Consider the following 14232-nt stretch of genomic DNA (forward strand, 5'->3'; position numbering starts at 1 on the left):
AGACATAGCCCCTGCTTACAAGACAGTAGCCTAGTGAGGTAAGTAGCTATGCAATTTGGTGAGTAACATAGTATCGTTACTACAAAGGGCTACACGTACACTCCTTTTGAAACAAACTAGGGTCACCAAAGCTATGGGTGAGATCAGTTCAGAAAAGCTTCCCTGAAGAATAAATACCTAATCCAATTCTGAAATGTGAACAGAAGCAAACCAGGTCAGGACTGGGGACGGAGTTGGAAAGTGCACGGTAAAGTCGGCAGAACTGCAAATGTGTCACAACTATCAGAGCGTAGAATTCAAGGAAACAACTATATCCCATTGCTACACTCAACAGGTTTCTGATTATTGATTGAGCTCTTCTAATTCCTTCATTATAAGACAAGTGTAATGCCATATGGATATACCATTCTAGTTACAGAAAAAAAGGTGGTTCCTCAGGACAGTCAAGCCCTCTGGGAAACAAATGCCAAGGAAGAGTTAGAAGTAAAATTTATTGGGGGTGATGTCTATATGAGATAAGAGAGGGAAAACAGGATAAGGCAAGGAAAAACAGTCTGCAGTACAGGTCTTACACTTGTGAAAAGAGAGAGAGAAAGAACTTTGGGTAGGAAGAACCTTTAGACTGGGGTGCAATTCTGAGAAAATATTTGCTAAACTCAAGGGAGCTCTAGTACGTTTGCCCATAGAAGAGTCTGCAACGGGCAGAGATTGCTAGGCCATTGTATTCCTGCTCAGTGTTACGCTCGATAATTGGTGGGGGCTGCCAGGTGAAGAACATTGTCATGGCTCAAATGCTACAGCAGATCGCAAGGATCTTATTGGACGTTCTCTCTTGAACTTCCATGGTCACCATTCTCCCAATGGAAATTTCATAAACAGGCCTTCTGGTTTCTATAGATGTGAATTTAATTGTTGTGTACCTATCAGTAAGAATCTGTTCATTTTGAATCTCTACTACCTTGCAAGGCCTGTAAAGTTGAAGATAAGAAACACATTTTAACAGATTTATCTAGTATAATGTCCAGTGGGTCTCAGGCTTCTTGGCACCTTTTCAATTTATCCATTTTTGGCAAAAATTTTGGCTTCATTGTGTACCATATGCATACCTTTTTTGTCCTAAATTCAGTTCTTTCCGCTAGATTGTGCTTCTTGTCCTGGTGATTCAGATATTATGCTCATTCTAGGTGTACTTATGGCCCTGTCTTCATCTAGACAGGAGAAGAAGGCTAAAAATCCTATTAGAAAACTTTGAGAATAATTATCCACAAAGATATTTAAGCTATTTTAGAAAATACATCAGTATCAAAAGATCCTGGCAGATTATCATCATGCTCTTCCTCCCAGGAAATTTATAACTCCTGAGGAATTTCTGACACATGTCATGTAAGAATTGGTCACATAATTTGAACCTTTGAAATTATATGCTGTTTTAAAAAAAATTTTTAAGGGAGAATGAATCATTGAGAATGAGTCATTTATGTTCCCTTTGTGCACTAACCACCTCATCAAGACTGCGGTTCTCACACAGCCGTCCTTCAAATTCTAGGGATATAAAGGCAAGGGAATTTGTTTCTGCCTTTAAAGTTTTCATTTTCTTTATTTTGGGGCACATTAGGTGAATGAGATGAACAGTGAACCCAGTTGGGTCACACATATCTGGATATTTCTGTTGCCTGTGTACAGAACATTGCATTCTGACATGTTCTGTTCCTGATACTAATTTAGTCCCTTACGTTGCAGAACAACATTCTATAGTGGCGAGATTTTTTTCTTTCTCTCAATGAGAATTTTAGTTTTACCAAACTGAATTAAGTGTTCCTGGTTTTCCCTTGAACTCAAGTGGTATACTCTTGAAAAACGTGATACTTTAAAGCAAGTGATTATGGCACATATGAGTCAAAACCATTTCTTTGGTGGGAACTGAGTCAAGCTGTCAAGTACCTAAGCAAGTAGGTTTAAGGAAAATATATTTATGGTTTCTGTATGAGAAGATGGTAAGGAGGAAAAGGAAGGATGTGAAAGAATACTGAGAAAATAGGGTCAGAGAAATTTTTCCATCTTAAAGAATTCCTTTCAGGCCAAAGAATGGACTCAGAACTGCAAAAGTCTTCTAAAATTATATGATATTTTCATTTACAGTTAAATGTTGGAGGTTTTCCTGATGAACTAATGTGCATTGGTTGAAGGCCCATTTAGGAAGTTAGTCTAAGATCTTGTGCCTCCCAAGGTCATAAAAGGTCTAACTCCAGACACTCCCCTAAGTGTTCCTTCCTTGTCTGTGTCCTAAAGTGTCCTGTACTACACCCACCCGTGTTTCCAAGGCTTCTGGGTACATCCTGAACTAAAATTAGTGTAAAGTGTTGACACCTGAATGAGAAAAACATGCTAAGGCATCTAATTAAATAAAACTAATAAACATAGAGAAATGAAAGAACATAATGAAAAAGATAGTAAAGGCCCCCAGTGCCTGCACCTCAGGATATATGCATATGCAGATTAGCTCTCTAACCAGGCTAAATGTTAACTGTTCTTGCTTTATAATTGTTCTGTTCTAAGTGTTTATATAATTACTCCATTCTTTTACTTGGAGTGTTTTGATTAGATAATTCAACTAAATGTTAAGACATCAAATGAATAAATAGAACTGCAGTCGACTGGGGATGATGCCAGCACCGAGCATCATTGTTAAGGTTATAGGTTTCACAAAGATTCGATTAAATGTTGATTATATCTAAATACTCCAGTGGGAATGTTATTAAAAGAAAAAAAAAAAAAAGCCTTGCCAAAGACCTTTTTCTTTTTTGACATGTAATATGTTTTTGTTGCTCTTAATGACACTGTTTCCAAATGGGTTGTTCAGTGTGAAAGAAACATTTCTATGGATTTAAGATTTTTTTTCCTGAGGGAAGTAAGTGGGAAGGAGAGACAAAGTAGGTATTTAGCCTTTAATTTAGTTTAAGGAAAAGAAATAGCGGAAACATCGTTTTAGAAATAACATAAGGCAGAATAACTCGAAGATGATTATCTGATTAATTTTGTCAGAGTCATCCAACCAAGAGATGACTGGGAAAATTTTAGCCAGAGAATTTCACTGAAAATCCTAAAACTCAAGTGAAAATTTCAGTGTGTAAATGTAGATGTAAGAATTAAAAGGTGGGGATGAGGGTGGAAGTTGAAAGTATGTGTTACATGTTGTGACAAAGTAGATGGAAACAACTGAGAAGTGTGAGGGAAAGAGAAGAAAATAAGATGAGCTTATTGATTGCTATGGTAGCTAAAGTATGGTGACAAAATCTGACAAGTCAGATTGTCAAAGGCAAAATCCAGTCAACCAACCAACCAAACCAACCGCAGGAGATTAGAGGCCTTAAAAAGTATAAGTACCATGGTATTCACCAGAACAAAAATACAAGCCTTTCTGATTACCAGTTTTTTTTAAATTAAAAACCGAAAAATGCATATATTATAAAGAAATATAGCAAATATAACAAAATACATATAAAAATTTTGTCATGGTTGAGGCCAATCATATCAGTCATATTAATAAATGAAAATAGGTTTAACTCATGTCCTAAAAAAAGTGCATTCAATTTGGCTTATAAAACATAAACTGTATGTGTATTGTAAACAAGAGATATACCTGAAACAAAGTGATTTCAAAAAGCTAATAATGGTGAACAAAGGAATATCAAGCAAATGAAAAAATAAGGGTATGTAGGGGTCATAATCCTGATATCAGACAAAATAGAATTCAAGCAAAAAAACATGATATAAGGACACTTTTTTCCTCTACTTTTTTACTGAAGATACACATAATATAAAATTGACCATCACTATATTCCACTTCTAGAACTTTTTCATCTTGCAAAACGGAAGGTCCATATCCATTAAATCATAAATCCATATCCCCCTGCTCCTCTCATTCCCTGATAACCACCATTCTATTTTCCATCTCTATGACTATTCTAGGTACTTCATATAAGTGAATCATACAGTACTTGTCTCTTTTTTTGTGTGTAAATGCCTTATTTCACTTACCATAATGTCTTCAAGGTTTATTTTGCAGTGTGTGTCAAAATTTCCTTCCCCTCAAAGGCTGAATAATATTCTATTACATGTATATTCCACATTTTACATATCCATTCATCCTTCGATGGACACTTGGGTTTGCCCCACCCCCTTTTGACTGCTGTGAGTAATGCTATGAACATGAGTATACAGATATCTACTGGAGACCCTAAGAAAGGCACTTGCTGATGTAAATATAATTTTATGAATATTTTTACATCAAATAACATAGCAAGCATCTCTATAAAAATACCATAGGAGATGCAAGGAGACAGAGAGAATCATGGTAATAACAGACATTTATATAACAGTTAATACAGGAAAAGACAAAGTGGACAAAAATATAAGCAAGGAGATGGAAGACAGAAACAACATAATTGGTGCAGAAAATCTTATGAATAAATATCAAACTTCATATCTTGACCGTAGAGAATATACTCAAGAGCTTATGCAATGTTCACACATTTTGATTATATTTTCACACACACACAGTAAATTCAGTGGTTTGAAAATAAATAATAAGGATCTCTCTGGGGAAAAACACTGATTTATACCATTTGCTGATTTCTCTGGTATAAATCCTACTATAGTAGCTTTGAAGCTACCAATGTAATATCACTGATCAAGAAGTTGGAAAGAGATATTTAAAATTGGCTTTCATAAGCCAGTATAAGTCAGCACCACCACACCACTCAATCATTTTACAAAATAGAAATATAATACTGTGATCCAAAGAAGTAAAACAAATTACAAAACAAAAGAAAAAGAAAAACTCTTTTATTTTGAGATTTAAAAACCTTCTCTTAAGAGGTATACCAGTGGAGAAGTCAGTGCCATGTCTGCCCTGGCCCCCAAAATTGGACCCAAAAAGATTGGTGATGACATCGCCAAAGCAACCAGTGATTGGAAAGATCTGAGGATTACAGTGAAACTGACTGTTCAGGACAGACAGGCCCAGCTTGAGGCAGTACTTCTGCCTGTGCCCTGATCATCAAAGCCCCCGAAGAACTACCAAGGGACAGAAGGTGAAAAAAACATTAAGCACAGTGAAAAGATCACTTTTGATAAGATTGTAAGCACTGTCTTACAGATGCAGCTGTCATCTTTAGCTAGATAACTGTCTGGAACCATTAAAGAGATCTTAGTGACTGCCTGGTCTGTGGGCTGCCATGTTGATGGCCCCCACCCTCATGATAACATAGATAACATCAATGGTGGTGCAGTGGAATGCCTAGCTTAGTAGCTTAGAAAAACATTTTAAAGATCATTTGAAAGCAGGTACTTTTATTGACTTATTGATCAAGTCTTCTACTTTTTCATTGCTAACTTGATCAAGAACAAAGGAAGAAAGCACACAAAATAAGTATTGACGGGGGAAATAACCTTTGAAACAGAATAAATTTTAAAATTACAGAGTGAATCTTCGAAGAGCAAGTAGTTTTAATGCTCTATAATTGTTCCAGAGCTTTAAAAATGAGGAAAACTTCCTAATTTCTTTTATGAAGCAAATATAATGTTGATATTTAATTCTGACACACTATAAAAACAGATGTCATAGACCAATATTATTTATGACTCTTATAAATATAAATATTATAAATTTTAGCACACATTTAAGACTGCATTAAGAAAATAACACACTATGACCAAGTGGAATTCTATTTGGCTTAATATTAAGGAAATTTATTAATATTACAGATGACATTAATAGCGCTAAGGAAAAAATTGTGATTGTCTCCATCGATGCTGGTAAATTGATGAAATTCAAAATTCATAATAGCATTTGATGAAAAATGAATCAAGAGATACTTTCTTACTATAATAAAAAACATTAATCCCAAAGCCAGTATCTTGCTAATGGAGAAATACTAGAGAAATTTCTGCTAAGATTAGTGAGTATACTGGCATCCATGCCATCCATTCCTAAATTTCAACATTTTGATAGAGGTATTAGCTAATGTGTTAGAGGAGAGAAATCAAAGTATGAGAATGGATAATGAAGTCAAATTACCCTATTTGCATATGGTGATATTATATTTGACTAATTCAAGAAACTTATGGATACGAATAACTCAAACACATTATGAAGATGGTAGTTCTTTTAATTTCTAAATTTACCATTATGCCGATAAAACATAAATAAGATTTATCTAATTTTACAGACTTCTACATTTGGTTTCTATAAGAATCTCAGTGTTTTCCTGGCTATTCTTCTACTGAAAAAGAAAAATTGAGAGTGGACTAATTCTGTCAGACATTAAAACATATGCAGCCTCTATAATTAAAACGGTGAAGAACTAGAGCATAAATACACAAATAGACCAGTGGAATAGATGAGAAACTCAGTAATAGACCAAAGTTCATATGGAAATTTGGCATGTGATAAAAGGCAAAGGTGGACTTTTTAAAAAGGGAAGCTCGGACAACCTGGTGGCCACTTGGAAAAAGAAAAAAAATTATACTTCACACTATACACAGTGTTAGTTTAAAACACATAAAAGCTTAAAAGCACATACATTTAGTTATACTAAATTGTTTTATTTTTTACATTTAGCAGGATTTATAAAGGAGTGATTTCCTCTTTAATCTTGGTTTACAAAAAGTCTAATTACACCTCAAAATCTTTAGGCAGCAAAAGACTAATAACTTTGCCTACATATAAAAAAATGTTTTTATATGTCAAAAAAATAACTGAAAAACTGGTAGACAATATTTGCAACATATGTTTTTAATTAATGTTTAAAGACTCTTTATATACAAAGGACCGAAAACCCAACAGGAAAGTAGGAAAGACACACGATCAGCTAATTCACAAATTAACATGTAAAAGTGACCCTTAAACGTATGAAAAATGTTTACATTCAAAGTTAGAGAAGTGCAAATTAATTTAAAAATCTACTAAAATACAATTTCTCACCTATAAGATTGACAAAAATTAAGTATTTACAAGACATTCTGTTTGCAAAACTGTGGGGAAATGCTCTCATACCTGCCACTTGCAATGCAAACTGCCACAACACTTCTTAAGTGTTATTTGGCAATACCTAACAAACTACATATGCTCTTACCTTTTGACCCAGCAACCTTACTTTTAGGAATCTATCCTAAAGATACTTGCCCAACAATATGAAAATACAAGTGCAAGAGATTTACCATTTGTAATTGGAAAATACTGGAAAAAAGTCTTGAAGCTGTTCATAGTAGAGTGGTTGCATCTACTATGGTACTCCTATGCAACGGAGTTCTATGCAGTTGTCAAAAGAGTGAGGATGGTCTCTATGAACTGATGTGGAATGATTTGCCAGGATATGTTGGTTAAGTACAAAAAGCAAAATATAAACTATAGCATAGTATGCTTAATGTAGATAAGAAGGAAATATAGGAAAATGTACATATATTTCTGCTTATTTGTGCAAAATAGATACAGGAATGTTAAATCAGAAGCTAAGGACAAGCTCAACTTCAAACTGGTGTCCTGAACCCTGGCTGAGATTTTCCTGCCCCCTCACAGGTGATATAAGTTCTTCCCTTCCTTCCTAGTAGTAGGAGTAGGTAGACCTCATATATTCCATTAAGAAAATTTTGAGGGTAAAATAGTGTTAACTATTGGCATAAGGCTGTACAGCAGATTTCTAGAACTTACTCATTTTGCATAACTGAAACTTTGTACCCATTGAACAGCAACTCCCCATTTCCCTCACCACCCTGCCCCTGGCAACCACCATTCTACTCCCTTCTATAAGTTTGACTATTGTATCTGGCCAAGGACAATTTAGCTTTTAATCAGATATTAAGGTTGCAATAATTCATCCAACTGCCTGGGCTAGTTCTATTTGTTACTATGTTAAATATTTAATAGATCTTACAACTCTTACAATCAGTGGCAATTTGGAAAAAAATTATAGACTGATGCAAAACCCTGAGACTTCCTTGCTGGAATCAATGGAATGTATAGCTAGCTCAAGTTACCTATAAATAAGGCCTCCTGTCCTTTTGGGGCCCACAGTTCTGTTTTTATATTAGGACCTTAGGAAACTTGTCCTGAGACATCTATGGTTAAAGTTTAGCAGCTCTCGACAGTTTCTTGATAGAAAGGAGTATTACCTTCAGTGTCTAGTGAATTATGATCAGGGGTTTCTGGAAAAGCAAATAAAGCCAATCCCATTATTACAATTTGGGGCATATGTACCTGGGGAAATAGTAAAACAAAGGCAGAAATAAGAATTGCTGAGGGATGGAAATTCTAATACATTATAACTGTGTCTGTGTTTATATTAATAGAAATAGGGAAAAAGAACATTTTCGACAGGAAGTTAGGTATGGGGAAGGAAGAGGGGATTTGTAATAGACCAAAATTTAAATCCTGATTCACTTATCAGGTGTAAACTTTATGAACTGCTTAACTTCTCTGAGTCTCAGTTTCCTTATCTGTAATGCAGAGAGATGACCTTCTCCCCCTTCCCCCGCTCCCCGCCTCCTTTGGAGTTCTTGTGAAAATTGGATAAGGTACTGTATTTTAAAAGTGCTCATCTTGATATCATAGTTTTATATCTTGCCATTAATTTCTGTTTTACTTTTTTTCCCTTTTGTTTCAGATCCTATTCACCTTCTTAGCTGCTTAGTTACTAGAATTCCCCACAGTTTGTTTATTAAGACATTCTTATTTACTCTTTCTTCCACAGAGGTCTTCTCTCTAACCATGGTTCGAATTAATTTTTTTTCCCTGAGAGGAAATAATATCAATATAAAAACTATTTATATTGATTAGTACCAGAGAAGGGTATTGCAAACTACATTGATTTCCAACTTACGGATCATTTAACCTCACTGTCTATTAAAGGCCTCCTGTGTATAAAATATTACATCCTGAGACTAAATATTATGAATGACACCTAGACTTTTGAAGCCATCTGGTTGTAAATTAATAATAATAAAAAGCAGAATAATAAAATTTATTAATACATTTAAGATTAAAAACATACTTTAAATAATAAAAGAATGATACAGATGGAATAGAGCCACATAGGCCATGCTATGGGGCACTAGAAGAGGGAGTCATTGGTTATGACCAGGGAAATCTTTGCAAAGAAGATGCATTTAGAGTGGGTCTTAGAAGAGAATTTCAAAAGAAAAATTATTTGAGAAACTGATTATTTATTGATTCAGTTTAATTTTACTCAAAGCATATGAAAGAGGGCAACTGGAGATCAAAGAGATGTAAACAAACAAGTTATATCATGCTCCTGATTTTTAACTTTCTGTTGGGTGGAAAATTGTTATAGGGCAAAAAGTTGTGAGAAAAGGCATTTTTTCTCTGCATTGAGCCATTTTTAAGAAGTGAGAGAATCAATAGCAGCAGGAAATTACCTCTTTTATTGGGACCAGCTCAAGACTTGGTTTAATGGAAACCACTTGTTAGAAAGATAAGGGAAATAATCTCAATTAAGATAACCTCTCATCTTGTCATGTGGAAACAGCAGAGCATTGAAGCCTAGCTGCAGACAGGAGACAGGTCTCTAGACCCTTGATGTGACTTCCATGGAAACAGTACATCAGCCTGGAGACACTAATGGAGGTAGACATATAAGTTCAGGTCTTTTGGGGGAAGCTTGTAAAATGATTACCTTGTTGAGCAGTAGTCAAAACTGATTTGAGTAAGAATACTTTGTAGTTTATCAATTGGTATGGTGCTCTGAACAGGATAGTTACGCAGGTTTTATCTGTGCAGTGAAAATATGACTTTCAGACTCAGGAAATCTAGACTCACAGCTGTGTGACTTGGGAACCTCAGTTTCTTCACGAGTAAAACAAATCAATGTTAATACTTACTAGGGTTGCTAAGGAGATCAAAGGTTCAAATACAAATGAACACAGTATAAAAACATTAAGAACTTTTATTCAGGTCAGTTACTATTTAAGGGCATAGCATTAAATCAACAAATAAATTATCAGACCCATGGCATAGATTACCCTGTCACAGGCAAGCAAGGTTTGTCTCCATTCTGTGGAGAAAGCTAGAATGTCATCAAGTTCTTAACTGGGATGGTTTAGGTAATAGCTAGCTATACATTATGACTCTCTATCTTCCAAAACAGTGTTTTTCAGCCTGTAGGTTTCAAACCATTCTTGGGTCATGGAGTCAAGTTAAAGTTGACACCGGAATTTCTTCCATTTAATGAAACAGAAAAAGTAGAATAGAATAGAATGCAGTTAAAAATATCTAATTGTATCTCATTTGTAATGCTACACATTTTTTAATAAAAAATTTACCGGTACACACATGGTATAACAAGTACTAGTTGGCACACCATTTTAAGAAATACATTTGATATTTCTATCAACATTTGAAATACTTTGCTCTAGGATGTCTGATGGATTATACTCAAATCTTTTATCTCCTGTTACATTTTTCATAAGCCTTAAATTCTACAATCTCAGAATGCCTACTGGACATTTTTTTTCTGGGTTGTTTAGCTTTTATCTCAAAATTGATATTTCTAAAACTGAACACTCTCTACTTTCAAACCATTCTACTAAAATTTCCATTTCTATTTATTCACTATATGCCCAGTTACTCTTGGTCAAACAGTAATTTTCAACCATTGCCTCTCTCTTACCTCTCTTCCCCATCTTTAATCAGTGGGGGTAAACAGTATGGAACTAAAATTAACTAGTTACCTGACATTTAATCAGGCACCTTGCCACATGTTTTATATATGTTGCTTCATGTAATTTTCACAATACCCTTAGAATGAGGCTCAAAGAGATTGAGTAGCCAAATCGAGTCATACAAATTGTGTTTATGTAGAGCAGCTCTTTTATCTGTCAGCATGTGTCTATCTAACTCCAAATACAAATGCTTTCTGTAGCATCCTGCCATCTTCCCAAATGCACCCTTAAATGATTTCTATAGGAGCTCAGAGTGATGTTAAAACAGTTACAATTCAGGATAATAATCACTATGTGAACTTGGGAAACAACCCCAGCACTACAAACTGTTATTTTACAAAAGACATAATTAAGACACAGAAAGGATAAGTGTCTTGGCTGGAGCCATAAGCTAATTTGTGGCAGAACCTTGGCTAGAATTCAGGTCTTGATTTTAGTAGAGTGCTCTTTTCATCTCTCTTGCTATTGGTCAAGAGCTATGAACAAAAGCTATTCACATGAGCAAACAGTGAAAAGGCAAAAAACGAGGGTATCCAAGAACTCATTGCTCTATAGACCCTAAGTGTCAGAGTCTTTAGATGAAATTGACTCCTCAAATCCTTAGGATCAGAAATTCTCAGCTTTTCTTCTGAATCATCACAGATCAGTATACTTCTAAAAACCTTTTATTGGCCAATGCTGTGTGCATTCTTTGAATGGAATTCTTTCAAGGAGAGAGAATAAAGTTGTTTAGAGGCAGACATTCTATAACTGGGCCCCTTAATGACTTAAGGATTTCAAGTATTAGACAAACAGACTCACTGAGTCTTGTTTTTGTCTTCCCTTCAGCACCCTACCGGCACCTCTTCTATAAGTTCTACCAGCTGATCAAGCAAGGGTGGGGTTTAAGATAGTCTGGCTCAAGATTGTAGATCCAAGAGGTGGGTTGTATCTGCCTGCTCTTCAATCTTCTACTTCATCTCTTGATACACTCAGTTATCTCAAACTTGGTCCCCTCACCCGTTCATTTTAACTTTGGGTGGGTTTGTGATGGTCTTTGTTATGAATTTGGCTCAGTACAGGATAAAACCACTTTTATATTATTAGAACATGCTTTTCATTTCCTTTCTTCATTGAGAGTTGGGAGGCTCTTAGTTCAGGTTTCTGGCAGTTTTGCAGGCAGCACTTGGTAAGGATGACATAGAGGTTGAACAATCTCTTTAATCTTGGGCTTCCAGAGTTCTTGAAATAGAAGTAGTCTATAAAAAGTAGAATCTTTATTTAAATATATTCTCTTTATGACAGAAATAACTTCAAAAATGCAAGAGTTTTAGATTATTGATTGATTTTACCTGAGTTTTTAGAATAAAGGTGTACACTGTAAAGACATCATTTTACTAAGCATGCAGATCAGCCTAAGATAAACGCATAGTTCTTTGATTCATGTGGTTTAAAATTATCGATCATTTCAGGAGAATAGGCCGTTAGATACGTGAGACCACAAATAATTGTATTTATCAAGTGAGTGATCCTGTTAATATCCATAATTCAATATCTGTTTGTTTTTACTTAGAAGGAAAACAACACTCCGAAACAAATGGGGAAACTAAACCCTGCTCCATACTATGTTTGCCATGGTCTTTCCTTTGTGCTTAACTTGTGCCAGTTCCTTCCACCTTCCATCTGGAATTTCTACCCTGCCAGCACCTCTTCTGTAAGTTCTGCCCAGCAAAATAACAAGTCATTTAAGCTGCCAGAGAGTCCTTGTCAGATTCTTAGGACCAGAAGTCCTAAGAGATGTTCTACTGAATCATTTTGAGTAATATGCCTCTAAAAGACATTTTTTATTGGTCAAAAGCTGAGTTATTTGAATGTTAACTGTGTCAAGAAAAGAATAAAATTTTTTAAATTCCCAGCTGTACCATAAAACTGTAGTTTACTGCACCAGCCCACACACATAGCCCAGCTTTCTCAGGACTGTTACCCTTCAGTCCACACAGTATATTTGCTTTTTCTTTGTTTTGAATATCATTTTTTCTTTCTTGTTTTGAACGTTATTTGTATCCACATCTGGACAAAAATCGATTAAGCATCCACTATGTAAGGTGCTGCTTGGCACTGGCGTAGATTTTTTTTAATGCAGAAACTATCGCTGACCTCAGGTTGACTTATCCGTTTATCAGACACCCATTTATTGAGCATTGTCTGTGGGATGGGCCCTGTGTTAGATATTGGTGATATTATAATAATAAAAAGTCACTTGGCTATAATTAACAGGAACACTGACAAACAGATGCTTAAACCAGAGGTCAACAAACTTTAAAGGAACAGATAGTAAATATTTAAGGCTATTTCATATGGTTTTTATTGTAACAATTCAACTCAGCCATTATAAGAGAAGCCAGAAAGAATATGTAAGTGAATAGGCATGGCTATATTCTAATAAACCTTTATTTATAGAAACAGGACGTGGACCAGATTTGCCTTAAGGCCCTAGTTTGCTGGTTTAAAACATAAGACTTTGTTGTTCTCAGGTAATAAGATGTCCATAGTTAGCCGCTATTGGATTAGAGGCTTAATCATGGTAGTGCTCCTGTCCCTGAATTTGTTTTTTTGCTTTTTCCTTATGATTGCTGTCTTCTAGCCATATGATGGCACTCAGTATAGGAATAACAAGAAAGGAAGGGCTATCCATGAAGAATATTGTTTTTTAATAGAAGTCCTCACAGCAGACTTTTTCTCATGTCTCAGGAGCTATAATTCCTAAGTACAAGGAAGGGTTGCAGCACAAGCATTTATTTGACTTTCTAACTTTTATTGAGAAATGTGTCAAGGAAGAAGAGATTGCAAATGGCTTTGGAAGAAGCCAGTGTCTACTATATAGTTATCAGGATAATTTGTCTTGCGGGGGGGGGCGCTAATAATTTCATGGGGAAGATGAACAACAAACAGATAATTCCACAGATAGGATGTGCATAGGAAGAGTCAGCATAGAACCCTACGGGAGCAGACAGAAAGGGCATAGCACAGCTTGGGGCTAGGTTTTGAGGGATGTCAGAGAAGCCACATCTAATTTGAGTTGTTGAGAACAGAGGGATGACAGGTAAATGAAAGAATTAAGTATCGTTATTATAGTGAAAACAAAGAGCTGTAAAAATTTAGAGGGAAAAAGAGCTTAAGTGGGATCTCCTGGGTAACTTTGTCATTTTACTTAACTGTTGATCAAGAATATCAATGGAATGAAGCTGATGAAGAGAGTTTTCAGGTAGTAGAAGTAGAGTAAGCTATGGAAGGGGAAAAGAAAATATAGTTGACAAATAGGTTCAGCTCTTGCTGATAACAGGTAAGAGTCAGCTCTCCATTTGGAGAGCATGGCCACTAATTGCTACCAGGGCAGGAGAAATGCATGGCTGTATTTGACTTGCTATTCCACTGAACAAACAATGGCCATGGGCTCTGGCTCCAGGTGAGGAGGGCCCATTCAGAAAACATAGCTAAATTGTTACACCAAGGACT

This window comes from Rousettus aegyptiacus, unplaced genomic scaffold (assembly GCF_014176215.1).
Source record: "Rousettus aegyptiacus isolate mRouAeg1 unplaced genomic scaffold, mRouAeg1.p scaffold_m13_p_7, whole genome shotgun sequence".
Classification (NCBI taxonomy): domain Eukaryota; kingdom Metazoa; phylum Chordata; class Mammalia; order Chiroptera; family Pteropodidae; genus Rousettus; species Rousettus aegyptiacus.